Raw genomic sequence first — 9,196 nt, 5'->3', positions numbered from 1 at the left:
AGTTTCAGAAAACAGGATGGGGTGCATTTATAGAGTGCAGGTCTTAATGATAGCTGGCAGTGCATTTCCCTGTCAGGGACAAGGCTGGCCGATGTGTCAAATCAGGACACATTACTCATTCATGTTATGAAAAAGATAACAGAGTTTATCTTATAGCCAGAGCTCTAAGAGGTTCCTCTGTCTTTGGCAGAAAGAACTGATCAGGTTCATGGTGACAGGATGACAATAAAGGAGACAGGGCTGGCCTTTTAATACCTGCTTCTAGTTTTTAGGACACTTAAGAGTGGTGTGATCTTGGGCCCCTGGGTGGGGCTCAGTCGGCTGGGCGATCTGAATTGGGCATCGGACTCTTGATCTCAGCTCAGGTCTTGATCTCAGGGGCATGAATTCAAGGCCTGCATTGAGGCGGGGTGGGGAAGTGGTGTGATGTTGGTAGAATATTTGACCTGGGTGTGTTTCCTCAGCTATTAAAAAAAACAGGTTGCGCTATGAAGAGTAGATACTTTATCATCAATTACCTATGACTGCTTAACAACATCCCAGAACTTAGTGGCTTAAAAAAACAGTTTATCATTTCTCAGTTTTTTGGCTTGGTTGAATGGTTCTTTTGCTAGTGTCATGTGGGCACTCTGCATTCAGCTGGCCGACTGGCTGGGGGCGGAGTGGAACAGCTGGGCCTCTCCATGTGGTCTTTTTGTCTTGGGCTTAGGGCATAATGCTCTCGGAGTACCAAGAAGGCAGAGGCAGTAGCTTCAAAGCCTGAGCTCAAGAACTCACAGACCATCACTTTCACCACATTGTTTTGGTCAAAGCAAGTCATAAGGCTGGCCCAGATACAAGGGATGAGGAAACAGAATCCTCGTCTTGATGAGAGGAGCTGCAGAATACAGCCCTGTTTGCTGTTCACCATAATGTATGCAAAACAGTCCTGCAACTAGCATTGGGTAAGCTTTTAAGATGCCCATCATTTGTTTTTATAATCTGTGTATGTTCTCTAAATTGGTAATTTATTGAAAACCTCCAAACCTTAACTTATTAAGGCATTTTCACAAACTGATGTTTGAAGATAGATTGAGTCGTTGGTGGTCTCCCCACACATAAAACAAATTGTCGCTTTTGCAAGATTAGATAGAAAGTAGTAGGCGTTGTGACTGTTTATTCCACAAATATTAGATGAACGCCTACTGTGTGCCAGGTTTAAGTGCTGGCACTAGCAGATGCACTTTCTTACTAGAGCTTAAAGTCTTGAGTTGGCCCTTGGACTACAATTGTACTTACTTGTAACTACACATACACACACTTGGTAGAGTTAAGTGAATCAAATTTACTAAAATTAAAAAGACATATAGGGTATCTATAAAAGCCTGTGCAGTTTAAAAAAAAATTCTATATTAAATCTAAACAGTTTGTGAAATATACTAGAAAATAGATTTAAGACTTAGCAAATCTTAACTGGAGAAAGGTTTGCTTTTGACATATCCACTCTCATTTTTGGGAAAGGAAAGTTACACAGTTGAAGCCTAACATAGGATTTGTTACCTGAAAAATAAATGAGAACAAATGCTTATAAGTAATTTTGTGTAATTTTTATTTAATTCCTAACAAAAACCCTGAGGTAAATAGTAATTGATTGAGTTGAAAGAGACCCCTCTTGAGGCGAGTTCTTCTGCAGTAACTTAATTGGATCTGGTTTTTATTTCATTTTAGGGACAGCGACTTTTAAAGTGCTATTTAAAGTGAGTGATTCAGGGTGGGAGGATGGGTTAGCCTGGTGATGGGTATTAAAGAGGGCACGTTCTGCATGGAGCACTGGGTGTTATACGCAAACAACGAATCATGGAACACTACATCAAAAACTAGTGATGTAATGTATGGTGATTAACATAACATAAAAAAAATAAAGTGAGTGATTCATAAAACAGGAAAATTGTACTTGCAGTGTTTATTAATATTTATATGTTACTTTAGAGTTTACAGAGCACTTTGAATATATCATTCAAGTTCTCTGAAAAACTCAAGCCACTATTATCCCCATTTTTCAGTTGAGAATCGAGCTCACAGAGGTAAATGAATTGCTCCAAATTATATAGCCAGTAAGTGCCAGAGCCAGGTACTTCAGTCCTTCGATCTTAAAATTGATTATGAAAGCCACTTCATTCTTATGGTTTGTAAAAGAAATATTTGCTTTAAGAATAGGCTCCTTTTATGTTCCTGCTTTATCCATTGCCAGCTTTCAGCACAGCATCTCTAGAATGTGCTCATTATAGTCGACGTGGATTCTTTGGGGAAAAAAAAAAAAAAAAAGCCTGAAACTTCTGAGACTTCACAAACTGGGTGTAGAAATGCTGCCACCTTGTTTGGCTGCCAAGACACTACCACAAAGGACTGTAGATCCAGGTCCATTTATTTCAGGAGAGTGGGTGCAGCTGTCTTCTTGCTGTAATCAAATGCTTCCTCTGTAGCCAGCTTTTTGTGGCCAGAAAAAGCAAAGTAATTTTTAGTACAGATTAGCATAAAAATCTCTACTAGATCGGTTTCAGGAAACACTTACTAGCTTAGAAACAATAAGTGTGATCTATAGGTTGGTTAAAATGGCAGTTAATTTCCAGAGTTTAAAATGCCCTTTATTTCTAGCTGTGAATACTATATAAATAGAATACACTACCTGCCACTGTATTTGGGTTCATAAATTATTTGGACAGGGTGAACAACAGACTTCAAAACTAAGTAGAGGTAGTAAATCTGCCCTTTTTAATGAGTTTGAATTTATAGTAGTAGTTTAAACATCTGGAAGTTTAAAGTCCTAATTCATTCCAAATGTTCAACAAGGATATATTGCAAAGAGGATATTGTAATTGGAGGATCAAGAAAACTATTGACTCAATCTGAAGCCTTCCTGATTTTCTGTATATACATTAATCACTTAAAACTTGAGAGGCTGACAGTTCAAAAACAGTAGAGATGGACCCAGATATCTAAGTTGGCATGCTTACAGAAGAGTAACTTTTTAGGGGCGCCTGGGTGGCTCAGTCAGTTAAGCGGCTGCCTTCGGCTCAGGTCATGATCCCAGGGTCCTGGGATCGAGCCCCGCGTCAGGCTCCCTGCTCAGTGGAGAGTCTGCTTCTCCCTCTCTCTCTGCCTACTTGTGCTCTCTCTCTATCTCTCTGTCAAATAAATAAATAAAATCTTTAAAAAAATAAAAAAAATAAAAAAAATAAAAAAAAAGAAGAGTAACTTTTTAAAAGAGGGCATAGTTAAAACAAGGGTAAGGTTTAAGTGCTGTTAACATAGCTAAGATACAGCCAGATAGGGCTGCTATGTTCTGTGCTTATGGGTATGTGGTGGGTTTTTTATAATTGTTCTTAAAACTGGACTGAGGGGAGTCAAACCTTGTGACTTAGAAACTGTAATTTTGATTAATGGATCTTGTAGTCCAAGAATCTGGTCTGCAGCCAGCACCCAGCATGAGACCAAGCATTCATTTAGTGCACACTTACTGAGTCCCTACTGGATGTTTGTTAGGTGTTGGTTTGATTTTCCTACAGCAAAAACAGTTGTGGTAGCAGGAGGAGTGCTCATCACTGTTTGTGGTAGCTGCTGCAAATAATGCTCACTGCATGCGAGGTGCTGTGCTAAAGCACTTTACCTGGATTGTCTTGTTTAAAATTACCCACCCTGTGAAAAAGATAATATCTCCCCTTTTTTTCAAGTGAAAACCTAAGAATTAGAAGGTCATCAGCTAGTGAAAGTTGGAACCAGGATTTTAGCATGAGGTAAAGATGTATGAATCTAATTTGTTGTCCCTTGTATTTGCTTTTCATGCTAATTTCAAATACCGTCTTGAATGCCTGTAGTGGTCAATCTGTTTAGCCCCAGGCATGAGGCTAGGTGTCATGGATTTAAAGATGAATGAGGTGGAGCCCATGCCATGGATGCCAGGGTAAATAATGTTGAGCCCATACTTTAGTGAGCTGAGTCACATGGGGAAGCCAGACCTGCAAGTCGGGATCTGCCAGGAACTGGGCTAGAGGTAGAGTATCGGTATAAGATCCTCCCAACCAGGGCACTTTTGAGAGTATAAGGAAGTCCTTTTAATAGTTATGCCAGAATGGGGCACCTGGGTGGCTCAGTAGGTTAAGCGTCTGTCTTTGGCTCAGGTCATGATCCCTGGGTCCTGGGATCGAGTACCGCATCGGACTCCCTGCTCAGCGGGAGCCTGCTTCTCCCTCTGCCTCTCTCTCTCTGTCTCTTATGAATAAATAAAATCTTAAAAAAAAAATAGTTACGCCAGAGTAACATAAACCGGGACTATCCAGAGCAAACCAGGACTTTTGGTCACCCTCGCTAGAGGAAAACCCATGGTGTGAATGGGGCAGACTCAAGGAGGTGACGCCCCAGGTACACTTGTCTCCGATCACCCTTCCACCCTCGTCGCTGTTTGCCTTCCAGACCTCAGCTTGGTTGTCACTTTTCTGGAGGTTCTCCGTCCTTGAAATCTGAGTCAAGTGGCCCTTACAAATGTGCTCCTTGCCTGGCTCTTCATTAGATGTAAGCCCTGTGAGAATCTGTGTGGTTTCTACATGTCTCCCTGTTTGTAGCTAAGAATAGAGAGTAGGCAACAAACAGCCTTTGCAGAAAACTATAAAAACAATATTTCTTTTCCCATGTATTGCCTCATTTAATTGATAATGGTATATAGAACTAAGCCAGATTCACCAACAATTGCCAGTAAGTCCAATTGGAATAGGTTTGAAGCCACTGAGAAATTGACATTTGCTAAGAGTAGATTCACCTTTGAAAATTGTGTGTATGTGGGACTTCATGACCCTAAATGTTTTTAAGCTAGTCTCTTGCTTCTCAGTGAAAATATTAGAAATGTATCTATGTACAGTTGGCCCATAAACAATGCAGGGTTTAGGGGCACTGACTCCCCTGCACAATTGAAAATTGTGTGTAACTTTTGACTTTTCAAAAACTTAACCAGTGGCCTCCTGTTGACCGGAAGCCTTACTGATAGCATAAAGAGTCGATTAACACATATTTTGTATATGTTATTATATACTTTATTCTTACAATAATACCTGTTTATTTTAATTTTTTGGTATTTCTAGGTTATGCAGTTCATCTATGAATTTTTTCAAATTGTCACAAATCTTCAAAAAATTTTCCAACATATTTATTGAAAAAAATTCACATGTAGGTGGACCCATGCAGTTCAAACCTGTGTTGTTCAAGGGTCAACCGTAATGTTACTCATTTCCCTCCAAAACAGTAGATCATTGTGATATTCAGTATCCTATTTAAAGTTTTCAAGATAAGCTAAGATAGGATATTTCTTCCTCTAACCACTATTACACATATTAAACTGTAAAATCTACATGACAGGAGAGTTTTAGAGCTGGAAGAAGTTTTGGAAACTCTGTAGACAACCCCTCATTTCACAGAGGACTGGACAGGACATCTTGCTCAGGATGATGCCACTTGGTGCTGCCAGAGGCCAAGGGAGAACGGATGGGTCCCGACACTGTTGTGCTCTGTTGTACTACAGAGACATAACCGAAGATGGAAAGCCCGAAGGAATCATTTCTTGGCAGGTGAGCAGTGTCCACCCTTTAAACTGTTACTGATGTAAACGGTAATCCCATAAGTATGTCAGCCTTATAGGAGAGATTTATTAAGCAGACCAAGCCTTGGGTTAGTTCTTGGTGCATTTCTGTTTTGTGTTACTGTAAAATTTTGGTTTTAGAAATGTTTGGTATTGCTTACATCTTATTTGGCAAACTCCTATTCTTGGTATAATTATTTATCTTTAGAAGAGGACATGTGGTTAGATTATGGATTTGCAAAGCCTTTTTCCTAAAAATATGAAATGTTCAAAGCTTTCCTTATAATTGCATCTTGTGGGGTTTGGACTTCCTTTTAGTAATAGCAGCTGCTGTATGTTGAGCACTTACTATATACTATGTCCTATTAGGTACTTCGTATGCATCAGTTACTTAGGTTCACCATAACCTGGTGCAGTAGCTCTTGCTATCCTTGTTTCATGGATCCAAAAGTGACTTGTCCAGGGCCATTCAGTGGTGGAGTGGGATTCAAACCTGGACCAACTGATTTGGGTCGACCAGTTTGCTCTTCAGAGTAGAAATATCCATCTTTTTAAAAATATGTATGAAAAGACTTGGAGGAAAGTACATCAAAATACTAATGATTAGCTCCAGGTGGTGGGAGTATGAGGATTTATAAATTTTTCTTCTTTGACATTTCTATTTTCCATGTTTTCTATAATATGTATATTTTTCCTATCTTGGAAGAGATTAAATAGCATTCTGAAATAGAAAATTCAAATTTCAAGATCAGTTACATGAGAACGTTTTTCTTCCGGAAGATTTGTTACTACTTTTCCAGTTCCATTTAACACACATCATGCCAGACATTACGCCACGTGTTTTTGCTACAGAGATAAGATGTTGACACTGGTGGCAAGTGGTTAGGCTGGGAATTCTTAAGACCTAGGTCGTGTCTGTCACTAGTGCACCCCCACCTCTTGCCCCCAGTTCCTTCTTAACCACCTCTGCTGTTACCACTGCAGTTCAAACCACTGCCATATCTCTTTATCTTTTCCTCCGAGTTTATTTTCCAACTAATAGCCAGAGTGATCATGGACCTCCTCTTCTCAGACCTTTCCAGTCGTCTTAGACCAGAATCCAGCTCTGACTATGACTTTACGGACCTCCATGATCTGGTCCATGCCAGCCTCTGGCATCTCCTAGTCTGATTCCTGTTCACCCTGCCCAGCTTTTGTGGTTTCCTTCTGGTTTCTCCCACTCACCAAGCTGATTCAGAGAAGCTTGTTCAAGATCTTCATACTTGCTAACCCAGTTAGCTGCTAATTCACTTTTACATCATTTCGATCTTTGCTTAAATATTATCTCCACAGAAAAGCTTTCTCTGCCTCCCCTTTTAAAACTAGCCTTCCTTTACTAGAAATGATTGGTCTTTGCATACTCATATGTAAGTTCTCTAAGGGCTGAGACCTTGTGTTCACTGACGTTGTATCCCACTGCCTGAAACAGTGCCTGGCATGTAATAGGTGCTTCGCCTTTATTGAGGGAATGTCCAAATGATGTGTTTTAGGACCATTGGGAAATTCAGAGGGGCTGCAGTGTTGAGGGGAGGGGAAAGCAACTGGAGATGAGGATGGAAAGGCATTTGGAGCCATCCCATCTCTGAAAACTGTTGAAATTCCTGCTCAGGAATTAACCCTCACCCCCTGGTCAGGGCATACTCCAAGAGACGCTAAGCCTAGACCTCTTGCCTGTGTGAACTGCCATAGGAGCAGAGTCCTTCATAGGCGCATAGATGTGTATGGTAGACTCCAGCCTGCAGTTTCTGGGCATGTTTAGAAAATGAGAGAACACATGTGAACTAAAAAGCAACTCCACATTGGTCACTGTTAATCATAATTAATAACGTCTGTGATTTGTATAGTCTTCCGAAGCGTTCCAAGTCTTGAGACATGATCCTTTGGTCCCCCCAGGCCCTGCCACAATAATGACCTTGGCATGTGACTCACCACCCTCCCCTGCCATATAATGCTCTCTTATTTATCACCCGTCTTACCCTTTCCTTTCCAAGTCAAGTAATTTCTGCCTTGTTTTTTCTTCTCTTCCTTCCCTTCTCAAACCACAACCCATATAATTTTCATTGCCCTCTTTAGAACCTGTTTGCGTCTCGGCTCCAGCCTTTCGTAGAGAAGGGGTAGCAGACCTGGAACAGTATGGAGGGAGAGATGTGCACTTTTAAATTACCTCCATTATATAGTGGCATTTTCCTCCGGGCTGCAATTCCTTGTCCAGCTTTGCAGTCTCCCTGGGTGATAGATGGCTAAACACAAAGGTGGCTGCTGGTACTTTAAAATCATTAACGATCTCAGTGGTCATTCAAGGTTTAAGTCTCTACGCATAGTATGAGATTGATCAGCTTGCTTAAATAATAGAATTAAGGTACCAGTTTCTGCTATGCTTCATATAATGACACTGAGGAAGGAATTCAATACTTACGGAGTGCCTCCTGTACGCCAGGCACCGCGTGAGATCCTTTATGTGTATAATCTCATTTAAGACCCACATTTGATGAGGTTGATACGTTATCCCCACGAGAGAACTGAATTTCAAGGAAATTATTTGCCCGCAGTCACATGGTCCATGTCTGTCCAGAGCCAGAGCCCATGTCTTTGCAAAACACTATGCAGCTAGCCTCAGCTCCACCACAGCACTTGAGAGTGTACCAAAGGTCTTCACAGACATTATGTCATTTCAGTCTTCATGACAACCTGTGAGAATGGTGGTGTCATCCCCAACTGACTTGCCAAAATGCAGCACCACTGGAACTCAACATGTCTCCTCTAGCTCTGTGGCTTTCTGACTTGGAGTCTGGTGTTTGGGGAAGAGTCCCATGCACATCACTCTGCTAAATGAGGGATTTGAGGCCAGCTCTAGAAGAGTTCAAGCATTGGTGGGCTATGCCAGGGGGACCAGACCACAACCCCTGTGACATCACATCAATGAGAGCAGGGATGTAGGTGTTCATTGGGGAGGTCTGGATGAGACTGCCGTCCCTTTCCTGCTGGTGAGAGTGGAGGCAGTCCTGTCTGGGACCTGAAAGCGTCAGAATGAGAGAAGGGGGCAGGGCTGGACAGACCAGAATTTAGAAGCAGACGTTTGGTGTGAGGACAACCAGTCAGTGCTGCTGCTTGGGAACTGTGTGGCGTTGGGTGAACCATTTCACCTCCCTGACTTCAGATGTCACTCTGTTGGCTGTGCAGTCACAGGCAAACCTCAACACAGCCTGGAATGCCACTTTGTCCAAGGGAAGGCTTGGCTAACCTGACTGCTGGTTATGGGAAACTATCCCAGAGCAAGCAGGAAGGACTGATGATGTGAAGAACCTGGAGACTCACTTTTCTTCCATGCCCTTAAGAGAGAGCTTAGGCAAGTTGCTGCCCCTCTCTGGGCCTCAGTCTTGTCATCTGTAAAGCAAGGATGCTAATATCTCCATAATTAAGGAGAAAATGTTTAGTCAGCTATATATGCTTATCCTGTCACTGAAATGCTCTGATAGGAAAAAGCTCTTTGATGAAATTAGGAAAGGATGAGCTTCACGCCAAAGGACCTAGAAAGACTTCTTGGAGGAGTGT

The sequence above is a fragment of the Phoca vitulina genome, unplaced genomic scaffold (genome assembly GCF_004348235.1).
Source record: "Phoca vitulina isolate PV1807 unplaced genomic scaffold, GSC_HSeal_1.0 scaffold36, whole genome shotgun sequence".
NCBI lineage: Eukaryota > Metazoa > Chordata > Mammalia > Carnivora > Phocidae > Phoca > Phoca vitulina.
This window is presented reverse-complemented; position numbering follows the sequence as displayed.